Below are 9,339 nucleotides of genomic sequence, written 5' to 3'. Positions count from 1 at the left end.
CCATGAGGATTAAAATCAGGTTTGTTCGCTGGAGGTAACAGATACTGCAGATATAGCCCTTCAGCTCACAATAAGTTATTACACACTTGTGGAAAGTGATTTTTGCACCAGTCTGCCTCAGAAATCTTCAGAGAACTGGTTCTTAACTTCTACTAGATAATTTTTGCTTATATTTGCTGCAGAAAGCTTTATCTCTAACTTTTGTTTCTAATGTGCATGTTCAAAGCCACATCACCCCTTACTGTCATCCTGTCATAGGGCAAAAATTAAGCGACCCCAGGTAAAGTAGGTTTTCTCTGTGTGAAAATACAAGAGAAAATCCAGCTGTGGGAGGCCCTGGTGGTTCATCTTCTCCCCAGAGATCTCCCAGAACAAAGCAGTGATTTACCATGGGATTGGAAATTATTGGGATGTCTATCCAGCTATCAGAGAGATGAAATGTTTTAACTCAGCTTGAGACTGTTTTCTTTTTAGGAAATATCCAAAGGCACATTTCAGAAAAACAGATTAGAGACAGTAATGCCCTTTTCCTTTCCAAAAGTTACCCTGTAATCACTATGAAACCCAGGATTTCTTACTATTTACTTAGAAGCTGACAGAGAGTACTGCTAAAGGATGTTCACTTAGAACTGATTTTCACCCCCCTCTCAAATCCACTGCACACAAAATGGCTTAATAAAGCCTTCTGAGCTGCATTAGAATCTATTCTGAGGAAATACTCTCTCCAGCTGTAGGAGCATTTCCATGCATTTAGCATGGCTGAGTTGTATAGGAAGAATTACAGAAAATAGGCAGCAAGAAAGTCTCAGTACCAGGAAACACCTCAAATTTCTAAAGTCACATTAATAGTTGAGAAGACTCACGCATTTCATTTCCTGTGGATCAAATTTTTACATCTTTACTCAGCCCTAATCCAACTTGAACCCATTGTCTGAGCAAAGCTCTTTAGGTCTTGCAAAATTTTCCACAGTCCAAATGAAAAATGACTCTCTGTTTCAGAAAGACTTGGACAAAAGTGATGCTCTAAATAATTGAAATACAGCTGTAGTTAACTAATGGTTTGCTGCAACATTATATGGTCAGGTCACGAAGGAAAATGGACCCTCTCTGACCACTTATATGCCATTAAATATCCAAAGAGCATGAAATGAAACAAAATATATTTTAGAGCACTATTTCCAAATTTCTCTGGAAGTAATGAAATAAGGAAAACTCCTTGCCACAATTAGCTTCTGCTTTTTCTCCTCTCATTCAAACTAGTTTTAGTTTTGCTTTTATACCATGATATTCATGAACTGCTCATGCATATAAAGCTTCTCCAGACTTCAGCATAACAGCAATCTACACAATTTTAAATGAAAGTCCTCATACAATTTATTACAGCATCATAGCTAACCAGATGACATTCTCTCCCAAACCAGGAAAGCATTATTTAGATGTTCCAACCAAAAAAAAACGCCCCACACTTAATCATGCATAAGAACATGTGTCTGTACAAAATACTACATCGTTTAATTTGCAGCAGAAGTAAAAAGGAAATTACCTCAGATGACTCTGTTCCTTTGCTTTCACCCAAACTGTGATATATCTACGAGAGCTCTCAATTTTGAAATATGTTTCTTCAAATTAGACTCTCCAAGTATAAACTGTCTGATTTATATACATACTATAGCCTTTCCAAGATGATGTCAGACAGAACAAGCAAGGAACTTTAACATTACCTTATAACTATCAAGTGAAATGTTCTGGAAAGAAGCTGGACATCAAATGGGCGGAATTTGGCATTTCAGGATGGACTCTGCAGCAGTATAACAGCTGGGTCACAGCCCCTGCAATGGTGACACCCCACTGCACACCAGGGGCTGGCACCTGCTGGAGAAACACCCTGTTACCACAGCACCACAAAAACACTGGGAATTTCATCACCGTTTTTCGCTAGAGCTGAATGAGGTCATTTAAGATGAAAACATGAGAGCAATTATATGTGACCTGTGCGAGTTAAGAAGTGATGACAAAGGTCTGCCTTGAAGTATAGAGGTGTTTTCTCTGGGTTCTATGCTTCACACATTCCTGTGCTGCAGCCCATCCCTAAAATATCTCATTTTAACACGAACACTTACAACACTTGAAGAAAGACCGAGCCCCATCACTCAGAGCAGAGCACGGACTGGGGGAGCCCGGGCAGGGACCCAAAATGACCCGGGGAAGGGCTGAGGTCTCTGAGGTGAGCTCGCTGAGGCGGCGGCAGTGACCACAGAGCTACGGCGTTCGGCCCCATAAAAAAAAACAACAGCCGTGGCTTCTAAGCCACTAAAGAATGCTTTAACCAAAAGCGCAGTAAAGGCTGAGGACACCTGAGCGCAGCTCCCCGCCGCGCAGGGGCTCGCTCCGAGCTCCGGCACCTCAAACCCCGGTGCTGCCCCGGGTGCGGGTGACCCGCGGACCAACACCTCCCGAACCCCGAACGCCAGCAGAGCGGTGCCGCAGCCGTAGCCCTGCCCTCAGCACGGCACCGAGCCCAGGTGCGGAGCGGAGCCTCGGGCGGGGCCCAGCGCGGGGCTCCCGCTGAGGGCTCGGGCGTTCCCACACGCGGCCACCGCCACGGGACAGTGGAGGGGACGGAGCGGCGGGGAGCCCGGGCAGGGACAGCCAGCGCCTGCCACGGCAGCTCCGGGGCGGGGCAGCGCGGGAGGAGCAGCAGCGGCAGGAGGAGCGGTGGCGGCAGGAGCAGGTGAGCGTGGCCGCGGCCGCGCCGGGGGCGGAGCGGAGCGCGGGGCGGGGAGCGCCGGGCCGTGCCGGGCACACTCCGCTCCCTCCCGCCCGCCGCTCCGCCCGCGCTCCTTCGCTCTCGCTCTCTGTTTCCCGGGACAGCGCCCGAAACTCGGCGGCGGCCGCGGCTCCCGACGGCTCCCCGGACGCGGTGAGTGCCCGTACCTGCCCCCGGCGCGGCGCTGCCGCCGCCCGGCAGTTCCTGCCCCGCCTGGGGTGAAGGAGGAAGCGAGACGGGCTCGGCTCCCTCCGGCCCGCCCGCCTTCCGTGGGGTGCCCGGCGGGCAGAGCCAGAGGGAGGGAGATCGAGGGTCCCGGAGCTCCGCCGCCGTCCCCCGTGTGGCCCGGGCAGCGCCTCGGCGCCGGGGTGGGGCGGGGGGCGGCGGGGCTGTGCCCCGGCCCGGGGCTGCCTCCTCCGGAGCCTCCATGTTGGGCTGCGGGCAGGGGGCTGCGGGCCTGGCCCGGCCCAGCGCCCCGCGGTGCCGCGAACGGAGCGGGGCTGGCCGGGGCTGCAGCGGGGAGAGCGCCGTGCCCCGAGCGGGGAGGCGGCGGGGTCAGCCCCGGGCTCGGTCCCTGACGGGAACGCCGAGTTCCCTCCCGGCAGAAGTGCCGACTTCGATGCCACCAACTTTTTTTCCCACCCAACCGCCCCGAGTTTCAGTCTCCGAGCCGCGGTGAGTTTGGGCAGATGAAACGCACAGTCTTTTGAATGGTCAGGTTTCCAGCTGAATGGTGACAGACAGTAAGAAATGAAGGAGCAGGAATGCCTGGTGCTTTTGTGTACGTACATGCCGGGTGTGCATCTATTAAAAAACAGTTTTCAGTTTGTCGCTAGAGAATTCCCCGTTTGCATTAGGGCATGAAATATTAAAATAATTGGATTACAGCGTTCTGTGGTTACATCTGACATCAGTTTACTTGCGGGCCCTGACTGTTGCCCCACTTCACTTCTAGGTTGTCCAAGTAGTACAGAGTAGAGTGTAGATCTGGACCTAGGAGGTTTATGTGCAAGGATGACATTGCCCTGTATCCCATCCCTTGATATGTCCGAGGAGAGATCTGAGAGGGCAGATGGTTGTGGGAGAATCAGTTCTAGTACTAGATCTTTAAAGACTCATTTAAAGCCTGAACTACAATGTTTAGTATCTCCGCAAATAATCAGTATCAAAATCCTTGATACCCTTACAGTGTGTTTAGTTCCTTTTAAATCATTTTTGCTCCGGACTTGTACAGTCAATAGTCTTTTAACAGTGTAATAGCAAATTAACTCTTCAGTTTTCCATCTGTCAAATAATGCCTTGCAGCACTGTGCCAATCAATTAGGAAGCTATAACCAGCATAGATTTCAGAGCAGGATCTCTATGAAGAAGTGTTTCTTAAGTGGTTAAGCAATAATTCTTAAGCATTTTTAAGTGTATATGCAGGATTTCCTGTTTATTTTAGTTCCTGAAAATGGCTGTGTTAAAAATGAGCCGTTTGTATTTGGACTGGTAGATTTCAGTCACCCTAAGTCACTGCTGTGGAAACCTGCAAATACTGAGGGGAAAAGCAAACATAAGTCTGCAAAACATGGGTTTAGGTTTCTTTTTTTAAATGTTTCTCATCCTCACCTTAATTTCATAATAAAATATTTCATAATAATGAAATAAAATATTTCATAATAATCAAAATATTTTCATAATAAAATACAGGTGTGTGCTTTAATTTAAGAAATTATTAAATACTGGCACTTCAGTTTCTTTGACCCACATAGTTTTACTATGTTTCGTAAAATTGAATGCATCCAAGTTCTAAGGACCTATGATTTTCAGAATGAAGTGCAGTACTTTTGGAACTTCAACAGCTAAAAAACTGAAAGGTGCAATAAGATATTGCACTAGTTGTTATTATTTGCCTGTACTGCTAAACGCAAAAGAACTTAAGGACAGCACAGAAGAATTAAGATTTGGGAATCCTTTGAGATTTTCATCCTACATCTCATAATTCAGCTTGAGGTATGAAGGAATTGCTGCCACTCAGTGGCTGATACAAACATACAGAAAAATATATTCAGTTACACAGATGTGATGTCTGTGTAGGTAAATGGGAGAGTTATAAGGTGATTCTGCTCAGGCAAACTGTGTGACATAATTAATCTGAAAGATGCTCATATTGTTATCACCAGAAAAGAGCTCATTGTTAATTTTTTGACATTTTGTGCTTCATGAATTATAACCCACCTTTTCATTAGACATCATCATACAGTAGGGTCTTATATTTTTATTAGAACACTGAAATAGCATAATAATTTTTACTTTTTGATCACACACCATAGATGAAAAGATACTCTGTACAGAAGGAATTATTTAGAAACTATTTCTAAACTAAAAAACTTAAATTTTCTAGGTACGTTTCTTAAAAAGAAATCTTTAGAAGAATCTCTCAAAGACAACTGGCTAATTGATGCTATATAGATCTAGGAAATAACAATAAATCTTGGAAAGCTGCCATCTATTATTAAAGTAACTGATTTCCTGGGAAAAGCATAGGAGCTTTCAGGCCTCTGAGTTTATTTTGATGTCTAAAAGCCACAGTCATTGCAATTAAAGTCCATTCAGATTAAGTCCCATCCTGGAAGTGTTCAAGGCCAGGCTGAGCAGGACTTTGAGCAAGCTGCTCTAGTGGGTGTCCCTGCCCGTGCCAGGGGGGTGGGACTGGATGGTCCTTAAGTTCCCTACCAAACTTAAACCTGTTACTCTGGTGAGTACTTCAAGGCCTAACAGTTTAAATTAACCATCCATCCTTGTTCCCATTTGAAGGCTGCACTGTCGCCTGCCTCTGTGCAGAGGCACAAATCTGCCCTCTGCCCATCCACAGCTGGAGCTCAGCTCTGGCTGCTGCTCCCACAGAGAGGAGCCCCTTCCTCCCCTGCCGTCCCCAGCTGTGCCTGGAGGTGGGACTGTGGCAGTGTGGCTGTGCCAAATTCACCCAGGGCAGCTGCAGTGGCCCAGCGGGGCCTGTGCAGTGTAAATGTGTTACAGAGCCACTGAGGTGTGTGCCTGGATGTGTTCACTGACACAGGTATTTCAGCTCCCCAGAGCTAACTCAGGTGTGTCTCTTCCTGCTGCAGTCCCAGTGCATGGTGTGCCTGTAGTCCACCATCCCCTTCAGTGCTTTTGCAAAGTGTGTGCTTCAACTACTGCAGAAAGAATGGAGGGAAAAAAGGAATAGGCTGGGGATTGGACTGTTTGTTGCAGATGAGTCAGAGCTGAATGTGAAAGATGACAAGAAGGGATTTACCAGTGGAGTCTGGGGGCTGGCTGACTCCATTAGGAGCCAAATTCCTCTGTTAATCATCCACTGATGAGAAAGATTGTGACTTTTTCCTCTGGGATTATCCTTTCATTTGAATGCAGCTTCTCCATTCTTCTTATCAGGTTCTGTCCAAAAGCTGCCTGACAAGCACCAAAACAGTTTGTGTTCCAATAGTTTTTTAACTACTGCTCTGTGACAGAGCTTGTCATCTTTCTCTGAGTCTTCCTTTATGTGCATAATCCAAGTGCAGAATTTGTTTCTGTAGAGGTCCAGACAAGGAGCAGGAATAAGGAAAGGGGGAAAGCTGCACCCATTCAGAGCCATTTGGGTAGCTACATTAAAAGTCATCATTCTGCATCCGCTTGGCTGCGCTTTGCAAAGATGCAATTAACAGAAATGAGCCTGGGAGAGCTCTTTACAGCCTTGGTAAAATAATGCTAAAGTGCCCTGTGTTGTGTTCTCATTTTAAATGCAGTTATTTCTACCCGAAAGAGTTTTTACACTTTCTTAAAGAGGCACTGTCTCTTCAAGCCAGAGCTGCCCGGCAGGTTTTTACAGTATTTGTGTACTTTAGCAGAAACCTGCTCCGTAGGAAGCGTTGGATTTACTCCAGCTCTGCAGGACCTCCTGGGTTAACCATACTGCCTTTATGCCTGGGAGCTGCACCAGTGTCCAGAGACACCAGGAAAGGTAGAGAAATGAGGGATCTAGCGCACAGGAGTGCTGGGAACTGCACAAATCTGACCTTGGCAAGAGTCATGCAGGATTTATTTCTGGTCTGCTCTAGACTAGACTCCGTTATTGCACATAACATTGTTACAGAGGATAGAAATCTGACATGTATATCTGTGTGCTTCAAATAATTTTCTGTTGGCTTTTTTTTTCTTCTGATTAAAATTTATGCAAGTGGAATATGTTGTCTGCTTTTTAATGACAGCAAGATGCCCTGACATCCATGAAGTTATGTTTTGAACCTCTTGTTTTTTTCTCATTGACAATAGAGCTGACTGTTTCTGACTGAAAGATGGAAGTGATGCGGCATAGATTTATATCAATAGCCGCAAATCCAAGAGGCAGACCATAAAATAAATTCTTTGCAAATACTGCTCAAGCCAAGAAAGTGCATAAAACCACAAAATACTTTTTATGGTATCCTCTTACTGAAATTAATGTGTTTTCTGGTAATTGCTTTGCCGTTGAGTGCAATGCTCTATCTGGAAAAGTTTATTTAAGGATACTTAAGCATAGTTGGTATTCATATGATAATAATCACCATCCATAAAGTCTGGGAATGACTATCACAGATAACTTAATGGAACTGATCCATGTTAAGCTTTTAGCCTTGGATGATGCTTGCCTGACTGCTAAGGGAGGAGAGTGTGTGCTTGCTATCTCCTCCCATTTAATCGGCCAACTATTAAACTTAAAGTAAGCAGCAGTACCTCTCTGTGCCTCAGAACAAGGTTATTCTGAATTCCAACCTGCTTTTGAGAACAAAGCAGATGTGTAATGTATATACATATCCTGCTATTTCCTGTCTTTGTTAGAGCTGTGAGCAGGCTGTGGTCTGTCTTGGTTGAGATGTAACCAAGATGTTCCACTTTACCCATCGGGAGTGGAGTCAGGAGAGCTCCTTGGAGAGTGGATAATAGGGCAGGGTGTCACTGCTGTGTGTCAGTGGCAGAGACCCTCCTGAAACAGGCTCTTCCCAGACCCCTCAGTGAGGGTGCCCCTCTTTTCTGAAGAGGTGCATGTGGGCTGGCATCCTTTCCACCCCACAGGGCTCAGAGGAGTTATCTCAATTAGTATCTTGTTTCTCATCTCGTGGACGGCTGAAAATGTCTAAAATGAGGTGTACATTTGCACTTGAGTGGCTTTGATTTGTGTTTTGTTTAGTCCTTTGCAGTCTCATAAATGATTTAGGTATTTATGGACTTAGTTTAATCCTGGCTGCCTGCTATCGACGCAGAACATCTTGAAACATATGCATTAAATCTAAACTTCAGCTCATTTTCCCACACCCCTGAGCTATGATGTAATTCACACTACTGATCTGGAGCTGGAAGCCCGAACCTGTGTTGGCTTAGCTTTGTTGTTTATTTTGTGATAAATTTCTACTGATGAGATGACAAAGAGAAAACTACACGGCTGTTTAGCACTCATTGAGCTACTCTGAGTGTTTGATTTTATCTGTTCCTATCCCCATCAACACCTATTTAATAGAGATCTAATGAAATCCTGGATTGTATACTTGACTCTATTGTGTTCTCTGGTTTCTTGAGGAAATGCAGTCTAAGCTTTGCCATGGCTTTTCTGCCAAAGAAACTTTTGAAATCTGTGTGTTTGTCAGGATCAATTTGTTTCTCATAGTTTCAAGGATATTTAATTTATTTCAGTGCATTGAGTGTATCAATATTGACTATGAGGAACAGTTTAAGGAAAAAGGATTTTTGGTTGTGATAACAGATTTTTCTTCTAGTAAAACTTTTTTTTTTCAAGATTTAGATGCTTGAACATGTTAGATAGATATTTGAAAAGATGATCAAAACTGTCTTAAAAGCCAAACTTAAGCTTGGCTTCCAAGTCTGCCTTTGTGTGGGAAATGCTGAGTACAAAGGTAGCTAAGCAATTGCTAACACATTGTTTCATGGTGAACTATGCTTTTTTAGGAGGCTGTATTTGATTCTTGCATGAACAAAGGAGGGATCTTGTATTTCTTTCTTAAAAGAAACAGTCCCTCGTTTTCAAAAAGTCCTGTGTGCAGAAGTTTGGTAGGAAGATATGGTCCAGCCAGTAACAAGCAGTGTTCATCATATGCTTTCAACTTGTATTCTCATGGAAAAGTAAGATAAATAGACATAGTGCAATAACACTGAGAGACTGTCATGTTTGAAATATGACACTGACTGGCCTGTACGTTTTATCTCAAGATGTTTATGATATGTTTTGGAATGCCTCTTGGTAACTGCATTTTGCTGGGGTGACTTTGTAACCAAAATGGGTAATTGTACCTCACTGATTTCATTAGGGCCTGCTGAGAAACTGCTAAAGAACACAGTTGTGTGTCTGAATATTTTACTGAAAAACTCTTGCCTATTTGAAGAAAAAAATGTATTTAATGTATGTTCCTGTAAGAATGAGCACAGATGGCTGCCTCACATCAAGCAGGTGCAGACAGATTCTATAATTTTGATAAGGAGCTCTAACTAGATCTGAAACCCTTAGTCAAACAAGTATCTCTGCAAGTAGGAGTAGATTTGACTATAGATGCTTTCAG

General features: G+C 44.6%; 1 protein-coding gene across 2 annotated transcripts in view; it reads left to right on the top strand.

Moving 5' to 3' along the window:
• Positions 1-2,789: 2,789 nt before the first annotated feature.
• Positions 2,790-9,339, top strand: part of PRKCD (protein kinase C delta) — a 57,788-nt gene continuing 51,238 nt past the window's right edge. For both annotated transcript variants that reach the window (XM_030956492.1, XM_030956491.1), the window contains exon 1: positions 2,790-2,920. The gene's annotated coding sequence lies outside the window, so the exon portion shown is untranslated. The remainder of the gene's footprint in view (positions 2,921-9,339) is intronic.

The sequence above is a fragment of the Camarhynchus parvulus genome, chromosome 12, assembly GCF_901933205.1.
Source record: "Camarhynchus parvulus chromosome 12, STF_HiC, whole genome shotgun sequence".
Classification (NCBI taxonomy): Eukaryota; Metazoa; Chordata; class Aves; order Passeriformes; family Thraupidae; genus Camarhynchus; species Camarhynchus parvulus.
This window is presented reverse-complemented; position numbering and strand designations above follow the sequence as displayed.